Source organism: Paroedura picta, chromosome 10 (assembly GCF_049243985.1).
Source record: "Paroedura picta isolate Pp20150507F chromosome 10, Ppicta_v3.0, whole genome shotgun sequence".
NCBI classification, from domain to species: Eukaryota; Metazoa; Chordata; class Lepidosauria; order Squamata; family Gekkonidae; genus Paroedura; species Paroedura picta.
In genome coordinates, this window is record NC_135378.1 from 18,379,024 (window position 1) to 18,394,406 (window position 15,383).

Sequence of the window (15,383 nt, forward strand, 5' to 3'; positions counted from 1 at the left end):
AAATACACTCATCTGCTTAAGAAACGTCACGCGCCATTCTGGGCTGGACGCTGACAGTGAAATCTCTTTTTGTTCTGAACCGTGCACGCAAAAAAAGGAAGGGGAAGAAAAAAAAACCCACCACGACAGCTCTGGGAAAGCTCCAGTAAATAATAACTGCACCTTATATTAAATGCCAAAGGAATGCAATTTCATTACATCAAGAAAAGCTATCCATTAAAAGCTCTCAGCGTCATCGCGCTGAAACAATTTCATTAAGGTAAAGGGCTGTAAATCACTTAATGTCACACGCATCCCCTCAGTGACCTAACAGAATCCATTTATCAGAGGAGCTCAGCTGCATGTTAATTTCAGTAGTCTTGGCAGGAGAGAACAGGGGAGACCACCCTTCCTTCTATCACCGCAGCTCCCTTCCACAATGCCACCTTCTTGGGCATGTGCACACGACGTGGGCGTTACGTTTTCCAATAACTTTTGCCGATGCAGATTCTAGTTTCACGAAAACAATTCTCTGCCTACGATTTCTCGCCCGGCTGGGGCTCTTTTCTGGTTCGGTGCAGGCGGGATGTAGCGAAACGAATTCCGCACATTCAAATCAGCAGCGCTAGTCCACGTAAATTATTAATCTTTAAGTATTAAGATATGAAAAATTTACACTCTCGCGTTCGGAAGACTATTATTACTTTCTCCAAGTTAAGGCGCTGGTGACGGCTTCATTTGTAAAGATAGTATGTGGGGGGGGGGAGAAGAAGATATACTTTTTTACTACCACCACCCCGCCAAAAAAACCCCTCCAGACCCTGGTTAACAGTCAGCCCTGATTAAACACTATTTCCCTAGTGCTAATTAATATAAATATTGCCCAAGGAAACCTGACTGTTCTTGTTTCTTTAGCAAAATTAGCTATAAGTAAGTTTCATTTACTAGATCATGTTTCCAAATATTTGTATTTAGGATTGGAAAGAAAAGGTTGTTCTCCCAACAACCTGTGAAAATATTGGCCATCTGATCATATTGCTGCTCTTTCATTTTCTTGCTTTGATAAACACACTCAAACCTATGAATCAATCTATTTTCTTCTGTTTGTGTACTTATCCCATACCTGTATTATCAAAACTGGACACCAATGAGAAAGAGAACTTTCATAAATCCACACACATGGTAGAATTCCTGAATGTTTCTAAGAAAGCTTGAAATCCATTTATGCTCAGTACTAAGAGATACTAGCTTCAAAAGTCCTTTCTCCCTAAACAAGGGCATAAAAGATATATACTAAGTTAATTTAACTACTCTAATATAAAATACTGCTAAACTTGAAATGCTCTGATATATGCTGGTTTAAGATATGACACTATTCTCAGTTCTAAAAAAATTCCAGGAGAATCAGATTTACTCCCCAACAAATCTCTTTTGGACCAAACTGTACTTCCCACTCACTTCACAGGAAAAAAATTTGCACTAAGTATCTCTGTAACACTGTGCCTGCCATTCAAACATTAGACTTGATCCTGTTTATTAGTGGCAGATATAAAACCAGTTAAATGTTTGCTTCCCTTTTCTTGAAGAAGATGGAACTCACTCGTATTAACTGTGATGTCCAGATGTAATGGAACAAATTAAGGTTCCCACCCATCCCCCATCCCCAGTAACTGGAATGGTTAACAACTGGACCAAAATGCATCCTTAGGCAATATATCAATTTAGGTTATTGCCCAGAAAGATCTATAAGAATCAATTGTTACATTATAGAAGCAGACTATATACCTGTTTAAAGCCAAAATTTAGAGGAGTGATTCTAAAAGCAGATCTATAATATGATGCACCATCCCATTACTTTCACTTGTATATGTATCCCACGGTTCTACTCCACTAAAGCTTCCATCTTGCTTCTGGGGCAACACTTTTAATTTCTATACTGCCCCTTCCAAATATGGATTTAGGGTGATTTGCAGCACTAAAATGACATACATATTAGAATATATTGCAATACTAAAATAGAGTTTTAAAACCTCATCCCAGCCCTCTTTGCTCCCTCCGCCAACTACCCCTGACTGGAGATGTAAACTGTAAATTTTGCCCTGAGCTCAATGAATTACAAAAACAATAGCTTATTATTACAAACATAATGCCAGCCTGGTGTCAGGGAGGGCGGTATATAAATATAATAAATAAGAGCAACAGACTCTAATCTAGAAAGCCAGGTTTTATTCCCCACTCCTCCACATGCAGTTGGCTGGGTGACCTTCAGCTAGTCACAGTCCTGATAGAGCTGTTCTCATAGAGCAGTCCTGTCAGAGCTCTCTCAGCTTCACCTACCTCATAGGGTGTCTGATGTGAGTAGAAGAAGCAAAGGTGATTGTAAGCTGCTTTGACATTCTTTCGGGTAGTGAAAAGCAGGGTATAAAAACCAACTCTTCTGCTTCTTCTTGCAGCTCATCATAAAGGTAAGATCATCTGACAAAAGTCTGCTTAGAAACTGCAGGCAAAAGGAGGTGAGGCTGGCCTCAATCAGGGTCAGGGCCATTATGGCCTTGGCCCAAACCTGGAAGAACATTTTGTCAACAGAGATCAGGGCCATGAGGGACTTTCACCAATTCCACAGGGCATGCAAGGCATGCAAGACTGAGCTGATCCATCAGGCCTAAAGTTGAGACCCGGATGGGCCACCAAGAAGTGCTAGCCTCAACACTAGAAACTGACGGAAGATCTGCCCTTCAAGGATCTGCCCCTGCCATTGAAACCAGTTGGGAGGAAACTGAAACATAGAACATGTTTTATTCTGTATATTATATATTATTTTATACTTAATTTATGTTTATCCCATGTTGTTACACACCCTGCGAGTTCAGGATGAGCAAGTTATAAAAATATAGATTGATAGAAGAAGAAGAAGAAGAAGAAGAAGAAGAAGAAGAAGAAGAAGAAGAAGAAGAAGAAGAAGAGTTGGTACTTATATGCCACTTTTCTCTACCTAAAGGAGTCTCAAAGACCTATTATGCATGGCAGCTGCTACGCTGGGCGGTCAGCGTATTGTTGTGGCAGGGCAGAATGCCCCGCCGTTCCCTGCGTATGCATGGGGGCAGGGCTTCCTGGTGTATGCCCCAGTGTAGAACACGCACATGTGCTGTGCTGGGGCTGGGAAGCCCAGGATGCTGCACTACGGTGTGGGCAAGGGGATGCCCCTGCCCACTCCGTGGAGCTCGCAGGGGCATGCATTGTCCCTACAGGGACACCGTAGGTCAGGACCGGGTGGGCCAAAAGGCCCAGCGCTGGCGATTATGCACAGCACCGGCCTGCCCCATCCACAGGCCGCACCCACGGTATCCGGGGACCATGGAAGTTCCCGTGTTCCGATAACGCAGGCCTTCCATGGCCCTGGGCCGGACTATGCCCGTGCTGGTGGCGGGTGTGTGTGTGCATAATCAGAGATTTTCCCCGATGCCCTGTCGCCGCCAGTGCGGGCATTCTGGCCTGTGCCTAATGGGCCAAAGCGGCTTACAATTGCCTTCCTTTTCCTCTCCCCACCACAGAAACCCTGTGAGGTGGGTGAGGCTGAGAGAGCTCTGATATTACTGCTTGGTCAGAACAGTTTTATCAGTGCTGTGGTGAGCCCAAGGTCACGCAGCTGGCTGCATGTCGGGGAGCACAGCATCAAACCAGATTAGAAGCCCGCACTGCTAACCACTACACCAAGCTACATACTGTTGAGTGAAGATTCTGACTCTTGCTTCCACCTTCCTCCCCTCTTCACCCTAGCAGTCTGCTCTAGAGTTGAATTCCAGATTGCAAACTTCATGAGAGTAGGGAACCAGTGTCCTTCAGAATCACACAGAACTGGAAAATACAACCAAGGGCCATCCAGTCCAGCCCTCCCACCTTCTCAGAGACTTACAAATCACACATTCCTTACAGGTGCTCCTCCAGTCTCCTCCTAAAAACGTCCACCGGAGCCTCTACCACCCTCTGAGGCAGCACATTCAATCTACAAACAGCCCTCCCTGTCAGAAAATGTTTTCTAATATTTAAATGGAATCTTTCCCCTAATTTGAATCCATTGCTCCTAGTCCTGCTGAAGTAAACAAGTTGGTCCCCTCTTCAATATAGCTCCCTTTTATGAGGTTAAACACAGCCAGTTCAAGGTTGACTCAGCCTTCCATCCTTCTGAGGTGGGTAAAATGAGTACCCAGCTTGCTGGGGGGTAAACGGTAATGACTGGGGAAGGCACTGGCAAACCACCCCGTATTGAGTCTGCCAAGAAAACGCTAGAGGGCATCACCCCAAGGGTCAGACATGACCCAGTGCTTACACAGGGGATACCTTTACCTTTACCTTTTATCCTATTTACCCCTTGCCTCCTCTTCTCCAAGCAACACACACCGAACTCTCTCAACCTTTCTTCGTAAGGCATGGATCCTTATTTTTCAACTGCTATGACCAGTGACCTAGATCAGGGGTAGTCAACCTGTTGTCCTCCAGATGTCTACTGACTACAATTCCCATGAGCCCCAGCCAATGTTTGCTGGCAGGGGCTCATGGGAATTGTAGTCCATGAACATCTGGAGGACCACAGGTTGACTACCCCTGATCTAGATAGCTCATTAGATCTCAGAAATGAAGCCCTGATTAGTATTTGGATGGGCCGTAGCTAGTATTCAGATGAGAGACCTTCAAGGAAGACCAGAGTGGTGGTACAGAGGTAGGCAATGGCAAAAAAACCCCCTAAATGTCTATTGCCTCGTCATTGGTCAGCTGTGATTTGATGGCAACCCGCTATCAGCCAAAATGAAACCCGTAATGATGAACTACAGAAGCTGCTTTGAATGGGAGAGATAATCCTTCATTTGTGAAACCTGAGTGGCCTTGGAGGCTGGGGGAAGAGGAAAAGCTCTTCTTTCACACAGGAGAAAGCATTTGGTCAAGGACCACCTGTTTTATAAAGGCACTCGCAACTTGTCGAGCGCGATCCAGAAGTTCTCCTGCACAAGGTCGTCTGTAATTCCTGCTAATTTCACAGGAAATTGTGCACGGGGATGTATTTTCTCCGTTCTTCACCGTAACGTATTATTTGTCTACTAGAAACCATCATTTTCTGGACCGCGCACTTAATCAATTTGGCACAATGCTTGTGTCACGAAGCAATTTTTTTTTTTTGTTGGTTAAAAAAAACCCTCATTCCGAGGCACTTTCCGTTTTAAGTAATTAAGGGCGTTTAACAATTAAATTAATAGGCTTTTTATTTTAAGGGGCCAAAATAATATCTCCAGTAGAGTTTCCTAACCTCCGGAGCAATTCATCAAAGCCATTTAAATTAGCACAATGGCATGAAATGTTATCCCCTGACACAACACAAAAGAGAAATTGTTTCCAGACAAATTGGTAAAATCTTCTAATGCCATCAAATTTGCCTAATGCAGTCTGCAGGTTAATCTGGGAAAGGGTGAGCTGTACGGTTGGCCCATATCTTATTATCCTTAGCTGTCAATGTATAAATCAGCCCTGACACGACTCCTCCTAAATCATCCATATTATACACAAAGGGAAAGATTTAATGGCATAGAAAGTACTTGAACAAATCCTGTCCTACAAGACCTGAAAGGCAGATTCCGCCCCCCCCCCTTTAAATTGGCAGGATTTCAGGTGCATCAGTGGGGGAGAAAGGGGGGGTGTCTTTCTTTTAATGCTGTCCTCCAAACATTGCTATAGTTCAGGCTGGCTACAGTTCTCAGACTTCTTTCTTTCCCACATAGTTGTCGTCCCCCCCCCCCCTCCACAGTTCACCCTGGGATAAAACTTGACACAAGTGATTTCCTTGGCCCCGGGGGCACCGATTAAAGGGTTTGCTCTTTGTTTCGCATTCTTTGAAGTAGTGCAGAATACCGGCCACAGGTTTTTGTCTTTTTATTTTCTTCCAAATGTCTGCCGAAAAGGAATTAGTCAGAAAGAGAATTATTCTTGCAAAATCCTGACCGCTTTCACATGCGTCCGTGACGTCCAGATTAGACTTCTGTAATGTGCCATATGAACCAAATTGGACAATACTTTGGACAAGAGCTGGGCCGGGTCTGGGCTTCCTGCAGCACACGGGGTCTATCTGCAGCATTGAAGGAGGAAAGTGGGAAAGCAGTGCAGGAGGGAAAGCTGAACCCCCTCCCCCTCCATCAGACTTCCAAGCCCAATCTGGACACAGTGCTCTTAGAAACACAGGCCCCCTGATGTGAAGTCCATGTGTACAAAAGAACACAGCCAGGTTGGGGCACCCTGACCCAACTCAAGTCAGACATAAAATCCTGCTTGGCCCTTTGTCGGACTAGCTGTGAAAGCAGGCTGGAATGTTCAACTGTTGCAAAATGCAGCAGCCAAGGATGTGAAAGAGGCCCTCAACAGGAAGAAAACCCCCAAAATACAATGCCAGTAGCTCCCAAAGTACATTGGCTTCTACTTGGCTCTGGTTGGGCTTCTTGGGATGTGCGGATTTTCATCCTTGAAGTCCGAAATGATCTGCAGATGACGTCCACCTGCCCAAAGTCGAACCTGCCCAGAATCTGACCTCAGACAACACTGTCAAATTGCAAAAGAACCGTCACTACAAGGGGGAAGACTGGCAGGCACTCATGCCAAGGCCCTTCCTGAGGTTGCCACTAAGGAAAATTCCAGCTTGGTTTGGAGTTTCAGGTTTGGGGTGTTGTTCCCAAACTGAACCCATGCACCCAGACAACCGAACCGCCGGAAACAAGCTGATTGGATCTATTTAGCTTCTCTCTGCTTAGAAGTGGGGGGAAAGCAATTTAACACACTAAAATCGCTGGTAGCCCTTTTGGCCTGACAGCTGGGACCATACTCCTCTCAGCTGTCAAGCCGAAAGGGCTGCTAGTCACTTCAGTGCACTGGATCACTTTTCAAAGGGGAGGGGAATAATCTGACATGGTGAAATGGCTTGCAGTAATTTTGGCTTAACAGTGAGAGCTGAAGATATCTCAGCTGTCAGGCTGAAAACTATGCAGTGTGCCAGATTGTTTTCCTCTTCTTGGAAGGGGGGGGGATGATCTGGCACACTGACATCACTTGCAGCCATTTTGGTCTGACAGCCGGGCCCATGTGACTTTTGGCTGTCATGCCAAAAGGACTGCAAGCCGTTTCAGTGATTGATTTTGCTTTGCAATTTCAGCCTTACTACTTCAGCCTTACCGCCGACAGCCTGAAATACCTGGTGGGCTTGGCACCCATTTTAGTGGTCAGTTTTGCTCCCCCCCATGGAAGGGGGGGAGGGAAACAGGCAATTTAAATGACTCAGAGCCATTTAAAATGAACAGATGAGAGGCAAACTGCCCTGCCCAGCAGTTTAAATGGTCCAAACACCGAAACCAATTGAAATGATCAAGAGGGGAGAGGTCCCCAAACTTGAGTTCAGTTTGGCCAAAACTAATTGGCCAAATTCATATCGAATTAGAGGTCATGAATGGGTTCGTGCCTATCCCTAGACTTGCCACTATGCTGTTCCATGTCTTGGAGGTGCTGCTGTGTTCCTTGCTTTTGATCTTGCCAAGTGGTAGGATTCTTTATTCTTGGTGGAACTGAAACCTAAAGCATATTTCATTCCCTTCCATCTTCTGAGATCACACTTCTTTGAAACAGACTGTTATTTTTTTTTCTGGTCTTAAACAAACTGTTTTCCAACTGTCCCTATGGACAGAATAACCAGGCATTTGTTAGCTGATAGGTCCCCAGAAATAACGGAACTGGTGGCCGAATTCTTGGCTACTGTGATACAAAAGGACAGTTGGCTAGGCAAGAATCAGGTCTAGACCAGGGGCACCTACAATTGGTGGAAATAACTGATTGCTGGGCATTCCGGAGGAATCTACTGTTGGTTACTGCTCATTTTATTTTCTTGTATTTGTTTATCTAGACTATGTAAATTTTATCAATTAATTATAATTATGAATTACCCTTGTTCTTATGATGTTTTATAGGCCATTAAAGGTTTTTGAATTTGAATTTGATTTGTTTTCCAAACTGTTGATTCTATGTTTTTATGTGAATTTGTGTGAACCACCCCATTTTCATTGATTGTGTGTCCTTGTTGCTACAAGTTTGGCCTTTTCTTTTTCTTTTCTGTATGCATGTGGCTCCCTCTAGTATGTATGGCATTGAATCGACCACCAGAGGAAGCAAAACATGTTGAAAAGGGGGAGAGGAGAAGCAATGGGAATATAGAGAACGGAAGAAGAAGAAGAAGAAGAAGAAGAAGAAGAAGAAGAAGAGGAGGAGTTGGTTCTTATATGCTGCTTTTCTCTTCCCGAAGGAGGCTCAAAGCGGCTTACAGTCGCCTTCCCTTTCCTCTCCCCACAACAGACACCCTGTGAGGTGGGTGAGGCTGAGAGAGCCCTGATATCACTGCTCGGTCAGAACAGCTTTATCAGTGCTGTAGCGAGCCCAAGGTCGCCCAGCTGGTTGTTTATGGGGGAGCGGGGAATCAAACCTGACTCACCAGATTAGAAGTCTGCACCCCTAAACACTGCACCAAGAGTCCTGCTGGATCAGACCAATGGTCAATCTAGTCTAGTACCCTGTTGCACACAGTGGCCAACTAGTTCCTCTGGAGGGCCAAGTACAAGGCCTAGAAGCTTTCCCCTGATGTTGTCTCCTGGCTCTGGGGTTCACAACTCAGTTCCTCTGAATGTGGAGGTTCCTCTCAGCCACCATGGCTAGGAGCCATTGACAGATGTATCCTCCATGAATCTATCTAATTCCCTTTTCAAGCAGTTTATTCCTGTGGCCATCACTACATCCTCTGACAGCAAATTCCACAATTCGATCATTCTCTGTGTAAAGTAGAAGCAACTAATATGAGAATGCAGAAGAACCTGTTGTTTCCTTCTTGTTGCAAGTGGCTTAGTGTATTTTGAAGAGTAGAAAGATGGCACCTAAACTATCCAAACAAGAATATAAGGGTTACTGGCTCTGTCAAAAGGGAATGTTCCCATGGGGCCACTGCAACCCTGACCCATGCAGAGCCAAGTGACCTCCAGGCAACTCAGCTCAGACCAACACAGCAACACTGGGAATGGATGTCGGAAAGTCTTCACCCACTTATCATCATCATCACACTTGATAGAGGACTCCGTGGCATTGTCAGGGGCAACTTGGCATGGCTAACTGCAGGGCTGATTAATTCCAGTATGCTCCTGAACACCCCCCACCCATAACAACCTCCCACATCTTTAACCGCTCCTAGCAGAGTGGATTAAATAAAGCAGTAAGGGCCCCGAGGGCGGGCCCTGTCCGAGATGAAGAAGGGTGCCAATAGGCCCCTTCCCCCGGACTGACAATCGTAGGGCCCAATTGGCAGGTGTGAAGCACCTGCCGATTGGGCCCTCTGATTGTCAGTCCAGTGGCAAGGCCTCGGTTGTGGGGCCTCAGCTGCAGGGGAGTGGGGGGTGGGAAGGCTGCCAGCCGCCCCGGGAAGGGTCTGACGGCCGCTAGCACCCACTGTATTTTAGGCACAGCGGGCTTATTTTCTAGGTAAAGGTATCCCCTGTGCAAGCACCGAGTCATGTCTGACCCTTGGGGTGACGCCCTCCAGCGTTTTCATGGCAGACTCAATACGGGGTGGTTTGCCAGTGCCTTCCCCAGTCATGACCGTTTACCCCCCAGCAAGCTGGGTACTCATTTTACCGACCTCGGAAGGATGGAAGGCTGAGTCAACCTTGAGCCGGCTGCTGGGATTGAACTCCCAGCCTTATGGGCAAAGTTTTCAGACGGCTGCCTTACCACTCTGTGCCACAAGAGGCTCATTATTTTCTAGTATATCATAAAATAGTATGCTTTGCTTGTTGGGTAAAGTATGCTTTCCTATAAGGTCATCCAACACAAGGACTACACAATTTCTGGTAAATATTGCCAGAGGAACCATAGCGCTGTTCTCATCTGCTATGCGAAGCGATCCTGGCTGGTCTCTTGAACTTATCTGTGTGTATAAATCTTCTTGATTAGTTCTGAAAATGCCTGTCAAATAAAGTTTAGTCAATTAAAAATGTGAGGCCTGCTAAGGTGAGAGTGTGAGGATTACGGCACGGTAGGATTTAATGTAAAAGGGTTTCCCAGCCTCTCGGAACTTGTACATTGGAAGTTAAACTTGGCACAGTCAAAAAATGTTCTGCCCCCGAAGTGGAATTCTGCTGTATGATGAATGGAAGCAGATGCAGAGAACTGTGTAGTGGGGACAATTGCTGAGATCAACCAGGAAGCCTCATTCAAGAAATCTATAGGCACACCACTGCCTCTTTCTGCATCAGGGTGACCAGAACAGCTCTGGTGACATACAATGATGTCTTCTTCCTTTATTGTGTGTTTGATGAAAGCCCTTTGGTCATAAAACAACTTGTAGATGCATCTTCTCCAGAAAGATCTCAGAACCTGCCTGGGATAAATAGCCTAAAACACAAGCTCCAACGTTTCCAGTGTAATCCTAAACAGAAGTACATCCTTCTTGGCACATAGACTTCAGCAGACTAGTGCCATTCTGCTTAGGATCACACTGTTAGTTTATTTATAATCTCCTATCAATTTCCTACAAAGTGTCAAGCAAGACCAACACTCCTCCTAAGTCAAAGCCAGGTGCACTTTACAAGGGCTGGGAATCATCAGTTTGTTAGTACTTGCAGAGCAAAGCGCTTTGTGGGAGGCAAAGGCAGATAAGCAGTCCTTCAGGTATGTAGGGTCCAGATCTTGGAGGACCTTAAACAGGAGCTCACTGCAGAACCTACCACCAAAAAAGTCACATTAGCTGGAGCAATGGAGTCCATCTTGCAATGCTTAGACATTCTAGAATGTCCTCCTCTTCTCAAGCGATACTCTGACTTTGTTTTCCACAGACCAAGCTTTATCAGTCAGGGTTTCATGAAGGTTTTCCCAAATGGGTAAGAGTAAATTTATTCTTAATATATATATTTAAATTTGTTAAATTTATGGGTGATATGATTATATATGGACTTGTTGTGTCCCTCCCCCAAACAATGATGGGCATGGAGGGGTGTGGGAAGGGGAGGGACCCTGGGTGGGCATGTACCCAGCTGTGATTCCTGCACGATTGCCCCAAAGCCAACAGGATTAAAGGGTATAACTCCATCTAGGCATGCACTGTAATGAATAAAACCTGATGGTAAATCACTGTGACATTTCCCCGTTTTCCTTCTGTCTTTATGTACAGTAATGTAATATGATACTGCAGAAAAGATATATCTTGACCCAAGGTGGTTAAGTTTTTTTCAGCAGATCTGCATTTTGAGAAGGTACGCGCAAGAGAGCCAATAATCTTCACTCTTTTCAAAGTTTCAAGAAAGCCTCCTGACAGCTTTCCTCAAGGACTGTGCAAGGAAAAAAAAGAACTTAACGCATGCCTTGCATGGCTCATTGTGATGTCTCAATGGGTTCAAAACTAGGGCTGGGACCAAATTTCAAAAGCTGCTTCTGCAGGACTTCCTCTCCCAGCGTACACCACTTTGGCAGGTTCCTTCATTTGAATGGGGGCCTTTGGAAGGAGCTGCCCAGCAAGCAAGCCAGATCAGCAGTTACTAACCTGCCAAACTCCAAGTGGGACATAGAGATCTCTTGGAATTCCAACTGATCTCCCGGCAGGAGATAAGAATTCCCTAGAGAAAATGGCTGCTTTGGAGGAGTGATTCTATGGCAGTGCTTTCTACTGAGGTCACTCCGCACCCCAAACCATGCCCTCCCCAGGGTCCACCCCCCGCCCAATCTCCAGATAGTGCCTATTCTTGAGCACACCTTGTACCTCCTCCCACCTTCAGGAAAAGCCTGTTGGAAAAGGTCAAGAACTGCTTGCATGTAAGTTTCATTCAAAAAAATGTGCGAAGTCAAACGTTTCAAGGGGGAATTTCCATGAAGGGGGACACTGATGTAGTTTTTTAATGTTTGTTCTGAGTTTTAAAATATAATAATAACTAGATTTAAAGTCCATTTCACATGCAAATGAAATGGGCGCTAGATGGCCCGGGAGAAGGCTCTCTGGAGCCTTCTCTCTGGAGCCTTCTCCCCCCCCACGGGCCTTATCTGCCAGACCAACCTAGTTTCCTTTTTTGAACATGTAACAGGTTTGCTGGATCGGGAAAATTCGGTTGATGTCATTTACTTGGATTTTGTAAAGCTTTTGACAAAGTTCCCCATGATGTTCTGATGGATAAGTTGAAGGACTGCAATCTGGATTTTCAGATAGTTAGGTGGATAGGGAATAGGTTAGAGAATCACACTCAAAGAGTTGTTGTCAGTGGTGTTTCATCAGACTGGAGAGAGGTGAGTAGCGGGGTACCTCAGGGCTCGGTGCTCGGCCCGGTACTTTTTAACATATTTATTAATGATCTAGATGAGGGGGTGGAGGGACTACTCATCAAGTTTGCAGATGACACCAAATTGGGAAGACTGGCAAATACTCCGGAAGATAGAGACAGAGTTCAATGAGATCTGAACACAATGGAAAAATGGGCAAATGAGAACAAGATGCAATTTAATAAAGATAAGTGTAAAGTTCTGCATCTGGGTCAGAAAAATGAAAAGCATGCCTACTGGATGGGGGATACGCTTCTAGGTAACACTGCGTGTGAACGAGACCTTGGGGTACTTGTGGATTTTAAACTAAACATGAGCAGGCAGTGTGATGCAGCAGTAAAAAAGGCAAATGCCATTTTGGGCTGTATCAACAGAGGCATCACATCAAAATCACAAGATGTCATAGTCCCATTGTATACGGCACTGGTCAGACCACACCTGGAGTACTGTGTGCAGTTCTGGAGGCCTCACTTCAAGAAGGGCGTAGATAAAATTGAAAGGGTTCAGAGGAGAGCGACAAAGATGATCTGGGGCCAAGGGACCTAACCCTATGAAGATAGGTTGAGGGACTTGGGAATGTTCAGCCTGGAGAAAAGGAGGTTGAGAGGGGACATGATAGCTGTCTTTAAGTATTTGAAAGGTTGTCACTTGGAGGAGGGCAGGATGCTGTTTCTGTTGGCTGCAGAGGAGAGGACACGCAGTAATGGGTTTAAACTTCAAGTACAACGATATAGGCTAGATATCAGGAAAAAAATTTTCATAGTCAGAGTAGTTCAGCAGTGGAATAGGCTGCCTAAGGAGGTGGTGAGCTCCCCCTCACTGGCCGTCTTCAAGCAAAGGTTGGATACACACTTTTCTTGGATGCTTTAGGATGCTTTGGGCTGATCCTGTGTTGAGCAGGGGGTTGGACTAGATGGTGTGTATGGCCCCTTCCAACTCTATGATTCTATGATTCTATGATTCTATGATCGTGTCGAGCCAGCAGATCTTTTGGTGACCACATTTCCTTTTGCCGCTGACCATGGCGAGCATTAATGATTTTTCTAGCGAGTTTGATCACATGATGTGTCCAAAGTAAGTGAGCTTTGGCCGTAACATCTTCCCTTCTAATGACATAGTTGGTTTGCTCCTCTCTAAAATGATCTTGTTGGTAACTTTGGCTATCCATGGTAATTGCAGCATTCGTCTCCAACACTGTAATTCGAAAGCATCTATTCTCCTCCTGTCTTCCTTCTTCAGGGTCCAGCTTTAGCATCCATAGGTTGTTATGGGGAAGACAATGGCATTGACTAGCTGGCACTTTGTATTAAGGCTGAGATCCTTACTCCTCCATATTCGGTTCATGCCTAACATTGCATTCCGGCCCAGTGTCATTCGCTGTTTGATTTTACAGCTGCATCCACCACTTTAATTGTTCATAGAGCCAAGAAAGATGAAATCATCAATACATTCAATATTCTCATTGTCAATCGTGACTTTGGTGCTACTGCCAGTAGTTGTCATGATCTTGGTCTTTTTGATACTTAGATATCATCTTTTCACTTTCTTCTTTTAGTCCCTTTATCAAGGTCTTCAGATCACGCTCCAATTCAGCAAGGAATGTTGTATCATCTGCATAGTGGAGATTATTGATGTTACATTCTCCAATCTTGACTCCGATCATAGATTCTTCCAGATTAAGCTTCCGCTTAATTACCTCTGCATAAAGGTTAAAAAGAAAGGGTGATAAGATACACCCTTGTCTCACTCCTTGGCTGACCTTGAACCAACCAGTGTCTCCATATATTGTTCGTACTGTGGCCTCCTGGTTGGTGTACAATGAACTGATGAGGTGGGTTAAGTGGGACGACACTCCCAATTCATGTAAGGTATCCCATAGCTTCTTGTGATCAACACAGTCAAATGTTTTAGAATAATCAATAAAGCATAGATAGATGGCCGTTTGATATTTATGATGTGCTTTGGGCTGATCCTGCGTTGAGCAGGGGGTTGGACTAGACGGCCTGTATGGCCCCTTCCAACTCTATGATTCTGTGACTCTATGTCTTTTTTCAAGAATCCAGCGCAAATTTGCAGTATGGTCAACCATGTTGAAAACCAGCTTGGACATCTGGTAGCTGGGCATCAGTGGTTGATTTGAGATGGTTCTGGATGATCTTCAATAAGATTTTACTTGCATGGGAGATGAGGGCTATAGTTCGATAGTTTGAGCAGATGCGAACATCACCTTTCTTTAATAATGGGATAAAAACGGACCTTTTCTAGTCTATTGGCCATGTGCCAGTTTCCCAGATGTTTTGGCATAATGCTGTGATTGCTGCTGGTGGAACAGATCTGAGCAGTTCCAATGGGATATTATCCATGCCAGGAGCCTTATTATTTGGGAGCTGTACAGTGGTGTACAGATGGCATTAAAACTGTGTATATTAAAATGGGATAAAATTATGACCAATAGGAATAAAAATTAAGCAACATATGAAATCAAAAGGGAACTAAATGCCCATATTGTCTAATCCCTACCCTAAGCATCATGGGAATTTTATTCCATTGCTCTGAAAGGATCAGTAGTTTTGTTACACAATTCCTGCCTTTAATTTCACACTTCTGTCCCCTAATATTGTTGTATATTCAAGGAACATGGAGTTTCTAAACACATGGCATGCCACAAATAAATATTATAAACTCTACAAACACTTCATATTTAACAGAAAAATGTAAGAGAGGCACAGGTGTACTTTTAATCTTTGTTTATATAAATCAGAAATTACTAGGCATTGATGGTGGTAAAGCCATCAATTTGGTATTCTGGATTTGTCTATGCCTACAATTCCACATCTTATAGGAGAATGGATATGAGCTTCAATCTGTAAATGGTAAATTCAGTTCTCACTGAATTCTGCCGTGCATTAAGAACAGGTGAACAAAAATCAGCCAGTTTCTTACTCTGTTTACTTTGTAACAACTTGTTAAAGTTTATAATTACCTACAAAATCTCACATGCACACATACACTGTGTTGTGATGGCTCCCAAAGCTAGT

The 15,383-nt window shown here is 44.6% G+C and overlaps 1 protein-coding gene across 9 annotated transcripts in view; it reads right to left on the reverse strand.

Annotated features, from left to right (window-relative positions):
- The window catches only part of SLIT2 (slit guidance ligand 2), a 350,865-nt gene that overhangs the window by 115,764 nt on the left and 219,718 nt on the right, over positions 1 to 15,383 (reverse strand). The window lies entirely within an intron of this gene.